This window comes from Protopterus annectens, chromosome 8.part0, assembly GCF_019279795.1.
Source record: "Protopterus annectens isolate FY-2018-M chromosome 8.part0, PAN1.0, whole genome shotgun sequence".
NCBI classification, from domain to species: domain Eukaryota; kingdom Metazoa; phylum Chordata; order Ceratodontiformes; family Protopteridae; genus Protopterus; species Protopterus annectens.
This window is the reverse complement of record NC_056741.1, coordinates 928,200,363-928,217,896: the sequence shown is the minus strand read 5'-3', so window position 1 is coordinate 928,217,896 and position 17,534 is coordinate 928,200,363.

Here is a 17,534-nt window from a genome sequence, read left to right as displayed (position 1 = left end):
ACAGAGAGAGACAGAGAGAGAGAGACAGAGACAGAGAGAGAGACAGAGAGACAGACAGACAGAGAGAGAGAGAGACAGAGAGAGAGAGAGAGAGAGAGACAGAGAGACAGAGAGAGAGAGACAGAGAGAGAGAGAGACAGAGAGAGAGCCAGACAGAGAGAGAGAGACAGAGAGACAGAGAGAGACAGAGAGACAGAGACAGAGAGAGAGAGAGAGAGAGAGAGAGACAAAGAGAGAGACAGAGAGAGAGAGAGAGACAGAGAGAGAGAGACAGAGACAGACAGAGAGAGACAGAGAGAGAGAGAGAGAGAGAGAGACAGACAGAGAAGAATATATCTAATGGAATGGTGAGCATTTCTTCACAGAGAAAGTTGTAGGTGGGACTGACTTCTCGGTAGAGTTAATGAAGCAGACACTCTTCTAGGAATGCTCCTATAACATTGTTGGAAAAAACACTGTAATCCAAACTTCCTCTAATTATGTTAGCAATAGTTCTTTCTTTTCAATTTAACACATTCCATTGTAGGAATTTGTAAGACATACTTTGATATACTAACTCTCCTTTATTGCTCCTTCAAGGTACAGCACAAAAAGCACAAAAAAATCAATTACTTTTAACAGAAAAAGTAACCAAATCCACTAAAAAAACAGACCTGTATACCAAATTATTCATATGGTATTCTGTTTACAATGCAGCTATCCCTGAAGCACAGAGGGCTAAAGCTAATTTCAACAGATTTCAGTAGCAATAATGCTACTGTAATAATTTCTGTAATGTATTCAAATGCAGCAAGAATTCAAAGTAAGCTTGTACTTGTCCTCTGAGGCTACAACACAAAATAAATCTAAAATATTCATATGATTGAATCCAGCCTACTAAATACAATACCAAACAGTAATTAGTATTTTTAAACTATCTGCAGCTTCCTCTTCTTCTTATATGGAGCCTGACTGGAAAATAATGAAGATTGTAAGGAGATTTATCTGATTTTGCATTGTGGCATTGAGAATTTACTTTGTTTTTCAGTGCAAATGGTAATAAGCAATAGTAATTTACATAACAGACATTCATATAAGCAAAAATATCTACGTATGGCTTTATAGTGAAATTTTGATTTTTTTTATTTCCTATAAAACATAAATCAGAAAACCTTTGCAAGACTTGAATGCCAAATGCATTTGAGAGTAACAAATCACAAAATAACTCTCCCACCACCCATCATATGATAAGTTGAGTTTTCCACCCCCCCCCTGCAACTAATCTGTATAGGTATTGACATGCACACTGTTTCAGAGAAACATGAAATCCCTAACATAGCATAGTCTCGATTTTTAATGCAACATTCTCTGAATCATACATTACTACATTAATAACTGACAAGAGAGTAAATCACTACTATAGCAGTATTAAGCTTGGTACACTGCAACAAATATATTAAAACATTTAATAGATTTATAGGCATATACTAGGAGAACGACCACAATGGCCCTTATAAGACTAACTCTACAATCCAAATGTGACCCACACATTTGATTTATATAGCTGGTGGTTTACTGACATCCTCTGTCCATCAGAGACATAGGTGACAGACCAAGAGTGAATTTCCAATTACCCATCTATTGGTCCAAGTTATATCTGTCTCTCTAACATGACCTATGTTGCAAGCAAAATGTAGGTCTTTCAATCTAGTAATTCTGAAGCTGTTTGTTTTGTGGATGTGGAAAGGTTTATCTAAACAGGGACCAGGGGTGCCTCACATGCCAGGTGAAGATCACATCTCAGAAGTCTGTATAACACCAATAAAACGGACAGGGCTTTCAAGGTGATCAAAGTAGGGCATTGTGTTTACTCAATATACTCTTTATGTAATGAACCTTTGTGGATGTTCCAGTTGTTGCATGTCTGGTCAATACATACCAAAGGGGGAATTATACTGTATGTTGGGTTTGATGAGGGCTGAGTACAGTGACATGATGACCTGTCTGGACCTAGATGCTATGCCCTTACTTATAAGTTGAGCAACATAGGAGGATTTTCTTACTACCTTGGTCACATGTTGATTGAAGGCTAGGCTACTATCTATCATTTCCTAGATAACTGACTAGTAAATCAACTTTTAAGGATGTTTTATGGATTATATAGTTACCCAGGCTGAGTGAATTCACCAAAGGTAAAATAAAGCATTGCTTTTTACTGAGTTTTAAGCCATAACTTTTCCACTAAGCATGTGTCTGTGTTACACTTTTCTGAAAGGTGTTCTCATCTTGGGTTGATTCAATGACTGCTCCAAGTTTGAAATCCTCTGAAAACATAATCGCCCAGAGGTCTTAGATAGTGGCTTTGACCTCTGAGAAGTAAATACCAAAGAAGAGTCGGCCCAGCACAGAGCTTTGAGGGACATAACTTGTGACTGGCCTCTTTGTAGAGGTGGCATCATCCATCCTAACCTCTTGGGTCCTATCCGTGAGCCAGCTAGCTATCCAGCATGTTATAAAGGGGATTATTCCTAGTTCCATAAGGTTGTTGACAATGCCTGAGTGGGGTATTGTATCAAATGCTTTAGCCATATCTAGGTAGATAGTATGTACTTCTTTCCCCTCATCCATTGCCTTACTGACCTTTTCAAACAAATCCAATGGGTTCATTAAGCATGGCCTTCTTTTGCTAAAGCTAAACTAGCATGGGTCCAGTGTCAAAATGTCTCCTATGTGTATTTTGATAATTTCCATGATAATTATTTCCATAGCTTTGCAAATAAGACTAATGGGTCTATAGTTTCCAGGATCTGTTGAAGGCCCTCCCTTATATAGAGGATGACCATCACAGTCCTCCATTCTCATGGTACAAAGCCTGTTTTAAGACTGTGGTTAAATAGTGACTCCAGGTGTCTTGATAAGTCATATTTTAGACTGTTCTGGAGGCATTCTGAGATGTTATTGGGGCCCATTGAGGCCATGTTCTTGGCTTTAGTGAGCACAGCCAGTACATGGTCTCTAGTTATAGTTGGGTGAGGGTATGTTTCTTGGAGGATGGCAGGGGGTGAGATAGGGGTAAAGTTGGAACTGAATTTGTCCATTAACAGGTTTGTAATATCACCAGGCTTAGTAAACATGGCACCATTAATCACCAGTTCAGTACATTGCTGCGTGCTATTTTTGAGGTTTCTGACACAGCTGAAGAAGACTTTATGGCTATCCTTCACTTGGAAGGCTATCTTAACCTCAAATTTGGATTTGTTTGACCTAATTAGCTCTCTCAATTGCCTTTTTTAGTTTGGCAAGAGAGTTTTTTTTATCTTGATGGGAATTGCTCTTCCTAAATTTTGGCATATTTTTCCTTTTGTTGCATTTCCTGTTTAATTTGGGATGCCACCAGGGCAGTTTGTTTCTGAGGCTAGTTCTGGACTTACTTCTGGTGGGTACAGCAGCCTCTATGCAACCATTGATATGGCTGTACAGAGTTTCTAAGAATAAGTCAGTGTATGCTGCAGTGTTCTTGGGGTTTGGAGGGGTACTGAATTTTAACAAATTATCATTTAATAAAAGGTAATTTGCATTAGAATTGTTCCTAACAGTTACTGTTTTACTGGGGTTAAAGAGCTGAATTTGATTTTGAAGGATACATCTTTATGGTCATTCCTTACTAGGGGGATGAGACATTGGGTGGGTGGATTATTCTCCCATATTTGTGAGTACGAGGTCCAGAATGTTGGAGTGACTAGTGGATGTACTCACTGTTTGGTTAAGGTTGTTTGTTTTTATGAAGTCCAGAAATCTCTGTGACTGCAGAATTAAGGCTGAGTAGAATTCCCAGTCTACAGAGAGGTAATTAATGTATGCCATGAGTAGGGTGTTAGTTTGGATAGTAGGTGTCTCCATTGGGTCCAAGTACATATTGTGGGCTTCTTGAAACATAAATGGTGCCCTATAGCTGGCTAGGATATGGTACAGGATTTTGTCTATGGTGAACTGCACATGGAAAAACTCCAGACTGTCGTCCTCTCTGTCCAACCTAGAGGTATGCTTTTTATTGATATATATCAAAACACCTCCACCTTTAGCTCTTGTTTGTGCAGCTGCTAGTCTAAAAGTGTGGAAGCCATTAAAACCTTGCACTGCCAGGGTACTCTCTCTGCCACTTTATACTATGTTGTGGTACCTGCAGCATAACTCTCAACTGTACAGATTTTTGCAGAATGTCCAGATTTTTGCCTTATATATTTGATTCGTTTTTTAAAAAAATGTGGTTTTCTGGCAAATTAGTGGCAAATCATTAAAGATTAAAGTGAAGAAATAATGACAGACATGTGAGTTTCAGATTTCATACCATTCAGAAAAACCACACTAATGTAAAACCTGTTATTCTATTAACTTTCTAAGTTTGTAAGAGCAATATATAAAATTGTCCCTATTTTTGGGCCTCTGTCCCCCTTTTTTATGGCTTTGTCCAGATTTCTTGCTCTAAGAGATTGAGATGTATATACCTGCACAGATGTCTATGTTCTTGAGTTTGAGGAGAGCTTGGTGGGTGTGTATTTTTTATTGCTCCTGGCTGAAAACAGTAAAGCCTTCAGGTTCAGTTAAGTCGATTTTGCTGCGTCAGTAGATTTGTCAATTTGGCATTGCCTAAAAAGACACCATGGGGGTGAATAAAGTTTTAGCCAGTATTCAAAAGCCTAGAGGGAACAGGTGCACATCATCCTTGGTAAGGCAATGTAGTTGGCTAATCATGTCCTCCTAACTGATAAATATTGGATCCCCTTAGAATTACACCAGAATGACAATCATCTATGGTTAATACTGAGGAATTTTTCTCAGTAATGGTAATCTGCTGCTCACCACCAGCCTCAAACCAGCCTAAGACACATATTCTGAGAGCTCCATTATGTTTCTCTTCATATAGTCCAGTGAGATAAGTCTCTGGTCATTTACACCTACATGGGCTATGATGGAATCATACTGGTATCTTTGGCATAACGTCTTGAGTGACTGCATGATTTGGCTGATCCTAGTACCAGATAAGTAACTAACAGTTATCTTCTCCTTATTCAGCCTGATTACAGGGGCATCAGTTTGTCTTACAATGGAGTCCCCCATGATTGAGTACTGGGAAGTGTTTTTGCTTTCCTTAGGAGCTTAGCATTTGGGGCTCCATTGAGAGTGATTGTATGTATAGTGTTAGGTAGCAATTTTTCTGAGTGCCTTTGGACTTGCTGACACATAGCTTTGCCAACAGGTTATTTAGGTGATCTTTGATATTTAGGAAGATTGCTTTTACATGCTTAAGCATACTTTAATCTAAGTGTGCATGTTGTGTGTTGTGTGTGTGGGGGTATTGTGTGTGTGGTTTCGACAACCTGCTGTATGATTATATGCAAGGGTTTAGTCAACAGTGTCATTGAGTAAGTACACTTCTTGCATAATCTGCCTGTTTCTTTAAGGATTAAGTGGTTGTCTGTAAATATGAAATAATCGTTGCATTGTCTCAAAATGGCTATACCCACAAAGCTAGTGACAGACAAGTTAGGAAGTTGCATATCCATGCTGCCTAGTCCTTTGATTAGTAAGAAACAAGGGGGTGGCATATTGGGGTTAGAAGGCTATTAAGGATGCTTTGTTGGTACAAACTAATAAGGGTGCCATATTGGGGCAGAGTATACAAACCAATACTAAATTCTTCTAATTTTAATATTTAGACCATGTTGAAATCTACAAAACCTATTGGCATTGCCTCTGGATGCTCAGCTAGCTTTTCTAAGCTTGTTAGTGCACAAGGCATTTGCCCTGTATTTACTGCTTTATAGGATATGGTTTTATGGATCATTCAATAGGGCAAAGTTGCATTCTGGGTGTTTGCTATTGTACAGGGTACTGCTAACACTTGCTGTGCATCAGGGACCTCCAGGCAAACACTTCAAAGTTATAGCAGCACAGAAAAAAAGAGAAAGCCAACTAATGAGCCCTCTGGCCAATCAAACAATAACAGTATATGTCAATGCATAAAAGTGAATTTGGCTTCCCTCTTTGTAATACCCCCATGTACCTACACACATATGTCCACACACGCACAAACACATCCATTCAGCATCATTCATGCCACTACAGACATACACAAAAATGTGTATTCACACACACACACACACACACACACACACACACATGCAGACACTCACACACACATAGACTTACACACACACACACACACACACACACACACACACACATCCATTCAGCCTCATTCATGCTGATACAGATATGCAGACACATATACGCACACATACATATACATGCACACACAAACACATGCAAACACCCACACACATAAACATGAATTTTGCTGTGCTAGCAAATACTAGGTCAGAGAGCACCTTGCAGTTTCAGAAAGCATATTGCAGTTTAAAAAGCATATTGTAGTTTCATACAAAACTAAGCTGTACATAAAATAGAATGAAATGTGTTAACCCTTTTAGCTTCTAATAAGCACTAAACACATACATTAATACATATTTTTTCTCACATTTCCCCACTTTTAATACTTTTTATTCTATTTTCAAAAGCATAAACAGTTTGCTTCTTCTCCTAACCTCTTCTGTTCAGGATTTGCAGTTAAGAGAGTCATTCAGTTTAAACTTATGAAAGTGTTTCACTTTTCAACAATTCTTCAATTTCAGTACTTTGATACAAAGTCTCAGAAACTGACATGTCTATAAAATCTTTGATTAATCTTTTCATGCAGGGAACACCACAACAAACACACACTCCTAATAGGAGTAATCCCACACAAATGGCAATCAGGATGTTCATTAGGATGGTAACCCACCTCCCCAAACAAATTCTGGAAAAAATCTGTCAGTGGGTTTGGGCCTGGTTTGGTCATGGCTGACACTTGCTGAATCACCTCAAGATGGTCGGTTATCTCATGCTAGTTGTCAGGAATATACGAACAGCACTCCTCTTTTATTAAAGCGCACGTACCACCTTTCGCTGCTAGGGTAAAGTTGAGAGCCATGCGGTTTTGAAGCACCACAGTTCTCATAGCATTCAGTTCATCAGTTATTAATTTGAAAGCAGAAAAAGTTGCATTACTCATTACTTCGAGAAGTTTGGACAGTTTTCTCAGCTCCCAAATCGATTTTACTGCACCATATGCAGAAGCTATGCCTGCCCATGATATAATAGTGTCACTCAAGTCCATGTGTGTCAGTTTATCTTTGTCTTTCACGGAATTATGGTTTCTCCAGCCTGCTTCGATTCATCCCACTGGATTCTCAGGTCTCTTGATTGGATTTCCAGATTTCTTGGTGACCTCTCTAACATTTCGAATTCTTCCCTGAGGCAAAACTGCAGTGTGTCGTATGGCCGGAACCAGGTAACCCAAAAAACAACTGCCGGACCAATTCTCAGGTAACCATTTGTATGCTTTTTTCCCACATACAAAATAACAATTCTCTACTTTAGTATTAATATATACTTGCCCTGCATGAAACATTTTCTTATCAATGATAGATAGTTGGTTAAAAAGAACAGGATTATGTTGTACTTCATCAAACTTTTTGTGCATTGATTCAAAATATGAGTCATAGTTTGTATCACAAATATAACCTGCATTATTAGCTTTGGTATAACACTTGTAAGGTACAGTCACATTACAATTGCTCGAACCCACCTGAACAGTATCATTTTTGTACAAACACACAATTCCCTTTTGTGTAACAGGCAGGTACAATGCTATTTTGTCTTGTGATTTTACAGTCGTAGTATCAAAAATCAAATTTTCCCAGGTCTCATTGACCCCTAGGGGGACAGCAGTCATTAATAATCCCCTGTATGCTGTTGGTATAGCTGTGCAAATCCAGCAATTCAAAACATTAAAAGTTTCAGCATACACATATTTAATTGCTTGGTAAGTGTTAAAGTTTGGATGCCAGTCTATGAGTAAGGAATCACGTTTTTTTAGTTCAGCTCGTGTGGCTGGAAAAAAGGAAAGGCCACAGCAAAAAGATTATTGTCACCAGTATAGTTAACAGGATGATCATGCAATACTTCTGAGGTTGTTCTGCATTTCTGTTTGCTCCATATCTGGTCATTTTGTTCTTGTTGTGTAACAGTAACAAAGTTTTTGTCCAGTTCAAGGTATTTAAACAGTTTGCAGTGTGTCAAGTGAATCCAGGATGCACGTTCTGCTATCTTGACTGCAGTGGGTGTTGCCAACAAAACTTGAAATGGCCCTTCCCACTTCGGAGACGCCCAGTTCTTCTTCTTTACGACCTTCACCCAGACCCACGAGCCTGGGACTACAGCTGCTTCCGATGGTCTGGTCTGTTCTTTATCTTAAACAGAATTTAACTGCAAAAGTTGTTTATTACTTAGAAGTCGTCTCATATATTCTGCGAGTGAACTGTCGGCCTGCTGATCTGCAGGCATGAGAGGTTTCCACTGAGGTGTACGATATGCCCTCCCAAACAGTATTTCAAAAGGAGTTAACCCTTTTGCATTTGGAACAGTTTTCATGCTCAACAGTGCCAGAGGCAGGCAGTTCTCCCAATTTTTTTGTGTTTCACTAATTAGCTTCCTAAGTTTACCCTTAAAGACCCATTGTGCCTCTATACTAGTCCTGCAGATTGCGGATGATATGCACAATGGTTTTTCAAAGAAATTCCAAAAAATTGACTCAACTGATGTATAGTTTGATTTACAAAGTGTGTGCCATTGTCACTGTAGATCTTTTCTGGTATGCCAAATCTAGGAATAATTTCCTTAACAAGAATTTTTTGCAACAGTAGCTGCATCTAGATTTTTAGTTGGAAAAGCTTCCACCCATTTGGAAAACATATCTATAATGACAAGGCAATACTTCTTATTTTCGCATTTGTTCAGTTCTATGAAATCCATACAAATAGTATGGAATGGGTATGGTGGTGTAGGGAAACTCCCTTGCTTAGGCTTCAATGCCCCCTGTGCATGATGCTTATTACAAACATGACATGCTGCACAAAAAATTTTAGTGTAGTTTATAAATCCGTATGTTGTGAACACTCGATTCACTAACTGTACCTTGCCCCTGTTGAGACATGGCACTGCCCATGGCTCAACAAAGCTGCATATCTAAACAAGTTAGATGGCAATATCGGTTTTCCTTCTTTGGAGATGCACAGCCCTTTCTCAAGAATTGCTCCTCGTTTTATCCATTTCTGTTTTTCTACTTTCGTAGTAAGTGTCTGCATTGTTTTCAACATTTCTAAATCTAAAATCTCAGAAGGTTGTAATTCCTTACTCAAAAGAAATATTTCTGAAGCTGAAGCTCCCTGCTTTGCAGCTGTATCAGCTCTCGCATTACCTTTTGAAATTCTATCCTGTTGCTTGGTATGAGCTACGCATTTACAAATAGCTACTTTCTGAGGTAACTGAATAGATTCTAACAAATCTAAAATAAACTGCGCATGATTAATCAGTTTGCCAGTAGATGTTATCATTCCTCTATTCTTCCACTGTTGCGCAAAAACATGTACAGTTGAAAAAGCATACTGGCTATCAGTAAAAATGTTTACACATTTACCCTTTGCTAAGGTACATGCCCGTGTCAAGGCAATCAATTCTGCTGCTTGTGCAGATAAGTTGTGTGGTAAATATTTTGCTTCTAAAATCTCAGTATCAGAAACTACTGCATATCCTATTAGGTTCTGTCCTGTGGGACCCCTTTTGCATGAGCCGTCCACGTAATATGTCACCTCGGCATCATCCAAGGGAACATCTATAAGATCTTTTCTAGGTAGTGTCTTTTGCTCAATCTCCTGCAGGCAGCTGTGTGGTGTGCTGTCCGCAGGGGTTGGGAGCAAGGTAGACGGATTTAAAGTTGTACACCATTCAATTGTCATATGAGGTTGGCTCAACAGTATAGTCATACAGGAAAGATGTCTAGCAGGAGAAAGATATGCTACTTTTTCTTGCAGTAAAATAATTGCGACTGCATGAGGCACTCTCAATGTGAGAGGGTGGAACAACACTACTGAGGCCGAAGCCTGTACTGCCATTGCAGCTGCGACTACTGCTTTTACACAGTGGGGCAGGGATCGTGCCACTGAGTCCAGCTGTGATGAATAGTAAGCTATGGGGCTTTGCTTGTCCCCATGTTGCTGTGTTAACACTGATGTCATATAACCTTGCTTACAATCTACAGTTTGGAAAAAACGTTTATGATAGTTTGGTAATCTTAAAACTAATGAGGATGCTATCAATTGCTTTAAATTACTGAAAGCTGATTCTGCTTCTGGTGTCCATTGTAATAAATCTTGTGTTGCCATAGGTTTCTTGTATATCAAGTCGGTCAGTGGAGCAGATTCCAAGGCATAGTTTGGAATCCAACTCCGACAGAAATTAGTTGTACCCAGGAAGGACATAATTTCTTTCTTGGTAGTTGGTTTGGGTGCTTGTAAAATCGCTATTTTCCTCTCTTCATCTAATATTCTGCCTTCTTTGGATATCACATATCCAAGGTATTTAACCTGCTTTTTCCAAAGCTGCAATTTGTTTTTGTTTACTTTATGTCCTTGAGTGGCTAGAAATTGTAGTAATGCTATGGTATCTTCTCTGCATTCTTGCTGGGTGGGGGCTGCCAGCAGGATGTCATCTACATAAAGTAAAATCTGGCTGCCTCTTGGTGGGATAAATCCCGCCAAGTTACTTGCCATTTCCTGTGCGAATATTGTTGGGCTTTCACAATACCCCTGTGGTAGTCTCGTATATGTGTACCTTTTCCCCTGAAATGTAAATGCAAACCAATGTTGGCTGTCAGGGTGTATCAGTATTGAAAAGAACGCATTGCTAATATCGTCCACAGAACAATACTTCTGTTGAGGCTTCAAATCATTTAATAGGGTGTGTGGATCTGGCACCGTAGGTGCTCTAGGTATTACTGCGTCATTTGCAGCTTGTAAATCTTGGACCATACGCCATTCTCCGTTTCCTTTCCTGACAGGAAATAAGTGTGTGTTACATGGTGAATCGGGAGATTCTATCAGTACTCCTTCCTTAAGTAAAGCTGCTATTATAGGTTTGATTCCTACTTCTGCATCTTTCCTTAAGGGATACTGTCTCTTCTGTGGCCTGAATGCTGATTTTGGCGTGATAATAACTGGTCCTGCTGTACGAATAAGTCCTACATCTGATTTGCCTGTTGACCAGAGAGTCCAGAGAGTCTGATAAGAGTGCTAATCAGTCTGATAAGAGTGCTAATCAGCTGTTCTCCCTAGACTGCAAGTGCACAGCTGGGTGTGTCTGCGTTATCCAATTTAACTTCTGCTTTTGTACTCCCTGTTCTGACAGTTCTAACTCTGTCTGTTTTTCCCACTTTGTGACTTTTTCTCCTAGGTCTACCCATTTCACATTTTTGTCCTTAGTTAAACTAACATGTGGTAATCGATTAGATTTATAAAGTGCAAAGAATTCCTGGGGCAATGAACAGCTAACTACACTGTTCCCTTCTGTGTCCCAGTACAGATTACATAATACTAATCTGTTTGCACGGTTTCTAAACAGTTCTTCCTTATATTCCTTATCAGGTCCTGGTGTGCTACAAAAATGCAGAGTACAGTGCAACAAATGCTGTTTATCAGTGTCAAGAGAGAGGGACTTACTGATGGCTACATTAATCAGCTCTTCGGTTACTGCCCCTGGACCAGTCGTGACCAAGTCCTGGCTGTACCAATAAAATGTTTCACCCTCCAGTCGCACTACAAAAGTATCCATTTGTTGCTGTGCTTCCATACCCTGCATAGTCGGAACTACTGCTATGCCAAATATCTGCATAAGGTCTCTGCCCAAAAGGTTTACTGGGCATTTTGCAGAAACAACAATTTTGTTTTTCTGGGTCATCCCTGAAACATGGTCAGCTATTGCTATTTTATGGGAGAGTGGCTCCTGATACAGCTGTCCATTAGCTGCTTTCACTAATATGTAATCAAATGATTCTGAATTTTCTGGTAGTTTGGAAGGATGTATCAGGGTCCGTGATGCCCCTGAGTCACACAGAAATTTAACTTCCCTCCCCTCTACCAGAAGTGTAACTTCTGGTTTCGTGTCTGCTAAGTAGACCTCTAGGCTCAATAATGCTAAGTCTAAAATTTTACTTTCTTCACTACCTGCGATTTCCTGCATGTCCTCTATTTCTTCTATCACATCTTCTACTCCCTCTATCACATTTGCATTTGTCTTTTCTTGGTTACTCCTTTCTAGTGATTCTTGGCTATCATATAGTCAGTCCTCACCCTCCTTATCTTCCATGGCTACCTTCTTGCTTTGCTTGCAATCCCTTGCTAAATGTCCCTTTTTTCCACACTTAAAACATTCACCCCTTTTCTTTCTCTCTTCAAACTCCTCTGATCGCTTATCAGATTGTTTGTTTCCCTGGGCATTTTTCTTGCCCTTTTTCCCAGACTGTACTACAAAAACGTCTGCTCCGTCTTCTACAACAAATACTTGGGTTTTCTTTTTCTTTTTGTTATTAAAATGCCTTTCGGCATGTCTTGCATATTCAAGTAATGACTGTAACCTACTTGTACGGTGATCTACGATGTGCTTTGTAATAAAGCTGCTGATGGGCACAATACTGCCTTTCAAAAATGCATTCTTTAGCTGCTGCTCATATGGGGAATCTTGTGTTTGGTCTTCAGGTACCTGCATTCCACAATGGCTATATACATTCAAATAATCTAGCATAATATCTATCAACAGTTTCACCTTCTTGTTGGATGCATTGATTAATGCAAGTCCAGTCTGCCCTAGGCTTCCATTTCTCAGAGATTTGGTCTGTCAGACCTTTCACTCTGTTATCCAGCTCTGCGTTGCTATGTGGGAGTGGCTTGTGTTCTGTGTCACAGGAATTCCAGTTGCCACTGATCATGGCCCAATCTGGACCTATGATTTGTCTGACTACTTTTTCTACTTCTTCTCCATTTAAATGATAACTCAACCTCATGCCCTGTAAGTCTTCTAAAAATTTTCTAAAATTAACTTTTGGATGGGGAATTCCCTCTGTGGCTTTCCAGATATCTTCCGGTGTCCACGGTCTATATACCAGGAGAGTTGGGTCCTGCCCTTCCTGTCCTGCCTGAGGATTTGGTACTTCTATGAGTGGACATATCTCTTCTTCACTCATAGCTTGTGAATTTTTATTTATTTGATATAACTCAATATCCCCACTTAAGTTATGTGTTCGAGACCTAGTCTTGACGGGATCTCTGACAAATGGTTATGGTTTTGCAGGGACAGCCGGGTATAGTGGAGGTGGACCAGCTTGTCCACTTGCTTCATATTCTGGTAAGGGAAGCGGAGGAGGCAGAGGGGCTGATGCTATTACCAAGTTATTATCCTCTTTATCTAGAAACATTGCTTTTGAATTATTGCTCTTTTGTTCCCTACGGTTTGCTTCCTCAATCCATCTGTGTGCCTGAGGGATGCCTAATTGACGTTGCTTTTCCCCCTGACCTTTTGCATCAGTTTTAAGCTGTTTGACAAGTTTAATAAGCGAGGATTTTCTAATTTGCCATCAAATTCATATTTATTAACCCATTTTGTATAGTACCTGGCATTGTCGGCACGTTGTAATTGCATATATTTTGCATCTTCAGTTAATGGCGGACCTTGGGATCTTTTTGTGCACTTATTTCCCATTTTATTTTAACCTTTGAGCTGTTACGTAACCCTTCTTATTTTTACATGGTACCACGATTTTCTCTTCTTCACAGTTTATCTAGAATAACAGTCTACCTATTCTGTTTCCCTGATCTATGACAAGACAGCAATCTTTGTGTCCCTGATCTGCACAAGACAAATCCCCTGACAAAACAAATACTGTAGTCTAGTCCCTGATCTAAAACAGAAAAAAAGGTAAATTCCTCCCTACCTGAGCCTCAGTGATTGATTGTCTGGTTCGAGGAAAAAATGTTAACTCGTCCTCCAGTCGCAGATCAGAACAGTGGCTGGCATCTTTTGAATGACAATTTAGTCGGAGGTCTTTCAGCGCAGAAGAACCGATGTGGTTTCTTCCCTGTATGGTTTCATGCCACCTGGTCCATCTGACCTGAGGCGAAGTGAGAGTATCCGGCTCGAAGGACCAATCTGTCAAAGGAAAAAACAACTTCAAAAAGATCAATACGTGGCAGGTTCAGGTTAAGGCACTTTAATCTTGCAGCAAGGAGACAAAAGCGTGCTAATACAGAGTTTGTCTAACTAGAATCAGGAAGTGCAGCCATTCTTATACATTTCTTACAAGACATTGCCTATCAAACTGACGTAACAAATCATAAGTTCTTACAATATTATTTCATAGCAGCTGTTTGTTCATGATTTTCTGCTGACACTGAAAAAACTTCCTAAGAAAAACAATGTGGCCTTGATGACCACCGGTCAGATATAACTTCTCACTATGCAATGTTACCATTCAAGGTACTGTGGCTAATTCGAGCACAAAGCAAGTACAGATTATAGTTCATTTCTTCAAGCAGTCTTTGTTCAACTGTATCTATCTTTTCTGCAGCTGTGCATGTTCTCATAACATGAACAGAGCTGATTGTTCAAGTTCAATAACATTATAGAAAACAGTATTGTTTTATTCATTATTTTCCTGACCTAGCAGATAATCACCTGCTTCTCAGTATATTTCCAAAAGGCATAAACATGAATTTTGCTGTGCTAGCAAATACTAGGTCAGAGAGCATCTTGCAGTTTCAGAAAGCATATTGCAGTTTGAAAAGCATCTTGTAGTTTCATACAAAACTAAGCTGTACATAAAATAGAATGAAATGTGTTAACCCTTTTAGCTTCTAATAAGCACTAAACACATACATTAATACATATTTTTCTGACACACACACACACACACACACACACACACACACACACACACACACACACACACTCACACATATCCATTTGTCCTCATAATACTTATACACATTCACATAAATATAGCTCTACTATACTTATCACTAGTTATAATAAGAGCCACAACTACTCCCATAGGAGTGAATGAGTGAATGCTGTCAAAAGATATCACTTAGTCTTTCCACCTACAAACAAAATAACTCTACAGAGTGATTCTCTCTGCAAAGTTGATATGGAGCCACAACCACTTCCAAGGAGGAACACACTGGTAATTGACATTAGCCACTACCTCAGGCTACTGTATCAACATGCAGTTTCTTCAGAGCTAGAGATGTGAGTCTCTATGCTGAAGCCATTGTGAGGAGAAAAATTACAGTGGGAGAATAGTGTCTGTATTGGAAAATCTTTCTGCAATGAAGAAACCTTCTGGGTTAAGTCTTCAACATTGTAGTATGCATTTCTGAATCATGCCCAATATTCAGAAAAACACAAAGTACATTTCCCTTTTTCTTTTAATAACTTGCTTATGCTGTCTAATTTTCTAGGTTTAACTGCCAACAGATTTTATATTTGTTGGGAGGGTGGCCTAATGGTTAAGGTGTTTGCCTTACAAACACATGGTGCAGGGTTTGAGTCTCACAAGGGGATAATTGGCTACCTCAGTGTGCTGCCTTTACACAGAGGCACAGCAAAATAATGGGTATAGTTCCCATACTAAAGGGGTGGCGCAAACCAACAAACAATGGGGGCTGAGCATAAATGCCCTGGGGCAGTATGAACCTATATGAATATGAACCTATGAATATATATATGTATATATATATATATATATATATATATATTTATATATATATATATATATATATATATATATATATATATATATATTAATCTGAAAAATTCTTCCTTGTGCAGATAGTAAAAAAGTGCTGTTGGGTTTTTGCATTGATTATTTGCTTCATTGATCTGCAGTCTGGTTTGTTTTGATATGCAGGCTGTGAAAAATCATCATTGTGACTGAAACAAAATGGTGCCCTAGCATAGCTTCCTGTCTTCCTATCATATCACAAGTTATCAATAATAACTATACAAAGATTGAATTCCAGCTGACAAACTCAATCTAGACAGACAAGCTTCCAAGTCAACTTAAGAGAATAAACCCAGTCCTTGATCTATGATGTCATATTTTCCTCTTTCAAAAGTTGAATAAAACCACTAAAGTCTTCCTTTTGGTTTTCAAAAGCTTTATTTTTGAAGAACATCCAACATATGTAGGCGAGCGCTGTGGCCAAAATCTGTCTTTGTTTCAGTTGTCTTGTAACAACTACTCCACAGACAGTCTGGCTATTTTTACTTTGTACAGCATCAGCACATTAGGAGGATGTATATACGAATATAAAAATTCTGTTTTCATTGGTTGACAAAGTTACATTCATTTATGCAGACATGGATACAAACTTTCTATTCTCATTGGTTAACAGTGTTACATTCATTTTGTATAGAGATGGACCTATGGGAGGAGACTGGCTAGGTTATAACAAGTGATTTCACAAGTAAGCTTTGTCAGACCTACTTATAATCAAATGTGCACGTAAACTAACACTCAGTTGAAAAATAATTAAATCGAGGTTTCTAAATTATGACCAAACTTATATTAACATTAACCCAGGGAACATTATCCAGGGTTGAATAACAGGACTGGACTATTTGGTGCCAGAATCTTAAACATCTTAAACAATCTTAAAAAATTATTAAACAGGTGTCATGCCTTCTCATGCCTTTAATGCTTTGTCTGGTAGATGACCAGAGGATGTTCGGCGGAGGCCACTTGAATAACCATATCTCAATTCAGGTAATGCTAGAGCTACTGCAGAGCATGTCAATAGTTTCCAGAAACGTTTGTAAATGGGGTAAAAACCCAGGGGAGTAAACGCAAGATATGCCAAGAGTGGAATAAGCAAAACATTAACCTTTAGACAGTGAGCATAAATAGCGGCAGTGGACTAGAGAAAAAATTTGCATTAGGAATGTAGTCACTGTTAGTAGTAAGCATGATGATGCAGTTTCCTTAGGTTCAATACACTGATGGTTGAGATTATGGTGTTGAGCCTGGTGGCCTGCCTGCATTAAGCTGGATCGGCCATTCCAGCTCCCTTTTCTCCAGAATATCATTGGTGGAGCTTCACAGTGTTCCCTTTTCGACCATAACTATGATATGGAACCTGAAGGAATTATGCCCAGACTTTTCATTGATGTGCCTTGCAAATGCGTTCTTGCATTTGTTGTATTTTATGTCATGTAGGTGCCGCGCAATCCTTGTTTTCAGCTTGTTCAAAGTTTTGCCTATATAAAATGTGGTAGATTTTGAACATTCTGCTCTGTAAACTAGACAGACTATTGCAGTTCCCTCTGTGTTTGCTGAAAAAGGATTTCTTTGTATTTGGACAAGTGAACTCATCTGCATTGCTCAGCAACTTACATTAGCCACACTTCTGTTTTCCACATGAGTAGGTCCCAGGTCTGTTCTGAGGTAGTTGGTCCCATTCCCTGCTTGCCATCTCCAGGAAATGTCTCAGATTCCTGTTTCTCCTGATACTGAACGTTGACATATTGGGGAGGAATGAGCTAATTGCAGGGTTGTGTCTGATAATATT